The sequence below is a fragment of the Scyliorhinus canicula genome, unplaced genomic scaffold (assembly GCF_902713615.1).
Source record: "Scyliorhinus canicula unplaced genomic scaffold, sScyCan1.1, whole genome shotgun sequence".
NCBI lineage: Eukaryota > Metazoa > Chordata > Chondrichthyes > Carcharhiniformes > Scyliorhinidae > Scyliorhinus > Scyliorhinus canicula.
In genome coordinates, this window is record NW_024056013.1 from 1,509,595 (window position 1) to 1,514,527 (window position 4,933).

Genomic DNA, 4,933 nt, shown 5'->3' on the forward strand with positions numbered 1-4,933 from the left:
TACAGGAGTGTAGTATTAATTAGATCAGTCCATAAGAGGGTTGTTTAGGAGTCTGGTAATAGTGGGGAAGAAGCTGTTTTCATCAGATCGTGCGTGTTCTCAGAGTAGTATCTCCTGCCCGATGCAAACAGTTGGAAGAGTGAGTAAGCTGGGTGGGAGGGGTCTTTAATTATGCTGCCCGCTTTCCCAAGGCAGCGGGAGGTGTGGATAGAGTCAATGGATGGGAGGTAGCTTTGTGTGATGGACTGGGCTGTGTTCACTACTCTCTGAAGTTTCTTGCGGTCTTGGGCTGAGCAGTTGCCATACCAGGCTGTGATGCAGCCAGATAGGATGCTTTCTATGGTGCATCTGTAAAAGTTGGTAAGAGTCAGTGTGCACATGTCAAATGTTCTTAGTTTCCTGAAGAAGTATAGGCGTTGTTGTGCTTTCTTGATGGTAGCGTCGATGTGCGTGGACCAGGACAGATTTTTGGTGATGGAAACCCTGTGCCCCAGTGCAGGAGAGGCTGGTTGTTGGGCAGTGTGAGCTGAACATACATGGCTGGATAAAGACCACGGCAGATGTCAAGGCCCTTGGAGTGAAAACAGGTCTGGAGGGAGTGGGTCAGTGAACCTGGGGAGTTGCATTTTGCATGAACCGTGAGTGTGACCCAGTCACAATTATGAACAGTAAACAAACCTATCACTGATTTGATGAGATGATTTACCATGTCCCAGGTGTTGTAAATACTGTACATACTGTAGATCAGCCTGCTTGCTGCCCATGTCTAAGTGATATCTTATCAGAATAATGTGCTTCTGTATTAAATAAAGTATCCAAACCACTCATTGTGCTTCATGCCCAACATCTTGCCTAACTGTGGATCTTCTGTTTTGCTAACAAGGAAATAGAATCTTCATGTTTACTATTTGCTCTATGGCAGCTGTGGTACCCAGAATCCCCCGGGCTGCAGAAAGTCCCCTATCAGTGAGTGTACAAGGCCAGTGCGCAGTTGCAGTGTGGGTGTGTGCTCTGAGCATGCTCAGTGTCAGTCATGGTGAGAGAGTGAGGAGGAGCTGGGTTGAACACAACAGTGAGCTGTACCCCTGTGAGACGGGCATCTCCCAGTCTCTGTTTGACTCTCCTGCAGCTTCCTGTCATGGTCGAGTTGGACAAGAAACTCTCATCATTTGAACTGGAAAAAGCCATTGATGCTGAGCAAGCAGAAAGGTGCCTGGCCAGGATGGAATTCCAGCTGAACTGCTCACACACAGAAAGTCCCATTGACTGTCACACCTTCCTGCCCTCCCCTTTTGGGCTGTGAGACTGGTGCTTGGAACATGTGTGATACAATAAAAACAGCAGTGACAGAGGAGACAGCATCAACGACAAGGACATCTCACTCCTTAGAGTCAGGGGAAGACCTTCACTTGGGTGATGTTTAAAAGATTCATCTAGTTGCAGACTGAGTGTATCCAGAAGCACAGTGCGGTTTCTGTGCTGACAGATCTACAGTGAACATGATCTTCTCCACACACCAGCTACAAGGAAAGTGAACAATTGATATTTGATCTAAATTGTCAGTGCTGAGACAGTGAAATGTTCTAATTACTGAGTGAAAGTAAACCTTTCAGTGTGAATCACAATTTACTGGGACAATTGGAAAAGGCACCAAAATGTTTCAATCTCTGAAGATAAACTTCAGCCTTGAAGTTATGTTTTGGAGCTCACAAGCTGTGCGAAGCTTTGTGAATGTTTCCTCTTCCCTTTTGTAAACAAGCAGAGAAGTTAACCCTTTCCCCTGACAGCACGGCAACAATTTGAAATAAAGACTTTGACTTTTAAAGATTTCGCTTCATCCCATTTGTTGGGGTCATATTTCCGGCTGTGAGAATCATTGTGGGCTAAATGCAAATTTGCCAGAACACTTTTATTAATAATATTAATCTTTATTGTCACAAGTAGTCTTACATTAACACTGCAATGAAGTTACAGTGAAAAGCCCCCAGTCAGCACATTCCGGTGCCTGTTCAGGTACAGAGGGAGAATTCAGAATTGTCATGTGAGAGTACCTTTAAGAACTGGGTGTTTATCAAATAGCTGCAGTGAAGACAGACAGCCCAGCTCCACCCACACTCTGATATCACTGCAGGTATTTGAGTTTGCACATTCTCTGTGTGGGTTCCCATCGGGTGCTCCAGTTTTCTCCCACCGTCCAGAGATGTGCAAGTTAGGTGGATTGACCATGCTAAATTGGTCCTTTATAATATTATCTTTATTGTCACAAGTCGGCTTACATTAACACTGCAATGAAGTTACTGTGAAAAGCCCCGAGTTGCCACATACCGGCACCTGTTCGGACACAGTGGGAGAATTCAGAATTTCCAAATTACCTAACAGCATGTCATTCGGGACTTCTGGGAGGAAACCGGAGCACCCGGCGGAAACCCACACAGACACGGAGAATGTGCAGACCCGACACAAACAATGACCCAAGCTGGGAATCGAATATGGGACCCTGGAGCTGTGAAGTAATTGTGCTAACCACTGTGCTACCAAAAATGTTTAGGTGGAGTTACTGGGTTACGGGGATAGGGTGGAGGCATGGGCTTAAGTAGGGAACTCTTTCCAACGGCCGGTGCAGGCTCGAATGCCGAATGGCCTCCTTCTGCACTGTAAATTCTATGATTCTGTAGGATTTTCTCTCTCACAGTCTTCTCCGATGGGTCTGTCTGGTGGTATTTCCCTGATGTCAGTAATGTTGCTTCAATGTGCTAACCACTGTTTGTCTCTTGTATTTCACAACAGGGCAGAGACCTGATTCAAGGTATTCAAACATGGGAGTTCTGGGAAAGATGGGCAAGGGTTTGGGAGGTGGCAACATGTTCAAAGAGTTTGGAGAGGAGAGGGAGGTTGAAGATGGGGCAGTAATTTGTAAGGATGGCAGGGTCAAGGGTTTGTTTTATTGAGGAGGGGATGATGATGGCAGATTTGAAGGACAGAGGGACAGTACCTGAAGAGAGAGAAATGTTGACAATATCCGTGGACACAGGGTAGTTGGCTGATCAGTAGCTCAGTGGGAATCGGGTCGATGGAGCAGGAGCTGGGTCTCATGGACAAGATGAGCTCTGAGACGGCATGAGGGGAGATGGGAGAGAAACTAGAGATAGATATGGGTTTAGGGCTCGGGAAAGGATGAAATTTAGAGACAGTATGGTCCAGTGGGCTCGTGGAAGGGAGGGAAGCAGCAGAGGCAGCTGATCGGATTTACTCAATCTTATGTCACAAAGAAGCTTCACAAGCTCTTCACACTTCTTGTTGGAGGTGAGGATGGAAGAGACAGGGGAGAGCGAGAGAACTTCAAAAGGAACAAACTTGTGTCAGAGATATTAAAAAGTTTCAGCACACTACGTATTTAACACAAATCTAATTAATTTGACTTTTCGCCAGAATATTAGCCCCTGTAAATGGGCTGGAGTTTGTTATCAGCAGAAAGAGACCCAAATGAAGATGGTTCAGTCCTGAATGTGAGGAACAGCAAAACCCAATCACCGTAGTTACTTGTGGCCTCGTTGGTGTCTCAGCAGGTGGGATGAAGTGGTGTATCCCTTCCCACAATTGGCGCAGACGAATGGTCTCTCCCCAGTGTGAATTCGCTGATGTACAGTGAGCTGAGATGAGTGTCTGAACCCAGTCTCACAGTGAGAGCACCTAAACGGTCTCTCGTCAGTGTGAAAACGTTGATGGCACATCAGTTCCCCAGAACTTTTATAGCAATTCCTGCAGTCTGGACATTGAAACGGTCTCTCATCAGTGTGAACCCGCTGGTGCTTCTGTAAGTTGGATGACTGAGTGAATCCCTTCCCATACTTGGCACAGACAAATGGCCTCTCCCCAGTGTGAATTCGCTGGTGACTCAGCAGGTGGGATGACTTAGTGAATCCCTTCCCACATTCTGAGCAGGTGAATGGTCTCTCCCCGGTGTGAACTCGCTGGTGTGCAGACAGAGCAGATGACTGCGTGAATCCCTTCCCACACTTGGAGCAGCTGAATGGTCTCTCCCCAGTGTGAACTCGCTGGTGACTCCGCAGAGCCGATAACTGAGTGAATCCCCTCCCACACTTGGAGCAGGTGAATGGTCTCCCCAGTGTGACTGCGTTGATGAGTTTCCAGCTTTGATGGGGAAGTGAATCCTTTCCCACAGTCCGCACATTTCCACGGTTTCTCCTCAGTGTGACTGCATTTGTGGCTTGTGAGGCCTGATGATTGACTGAATCCTCGTCCACACACACAACACGTGTACGGTTTCTCCCCACTGAGAACGATGCTTTTTCCTTCCATGTTCAATTCCGGCCTTGGTGACTGTCTATGTGGAGTTTGCACTTTCTCCCCGTGTCTACGTGGGTTTCCACCCGGTGCTGATGTTTCCTCCCACAGTCTAAAGAAGGAAAAGTTAGGTGAATTGGCCTTGATAAATTGTCCCATAATGTCCAGGGATGTGCAGGTTAGGTGGGGCTATGGGGGTCACAGGGACAGGGTAGGGGTGTGGGCAGAGGCAGGGTGCCCTTTCAGAGAATCAGTACAGACTTGATGGGCCAAATGGCCTCCTTCTGAACTGTATGAATTCTATGGTTCTAATTCTATTCTATGAATCTTTATAAAGCTCTGGTCACCACTCTTCAGGAAGAATGTGAAGGTTCTTGGAGAAGGTGCAGAGGAGATTTACCAGAATGGATCGAGCAAAGGAGGTTGAGGGGAGATTTGATTCAGGGACACAAGATTATGCCAGATTTCCATCGGGTGGACAAAGAAACTCTGTTTCCATTCACTGATCGTACAAGCAGTCGGGACACAGATTTAAAGTTTTGGGTAAAACCTGGATTGAACGATGTAAGATCCTGAGGGGTCTTGACAAGGTGGATGTGGAGAGGATGTTTCCTCTTGTGGGAGAATC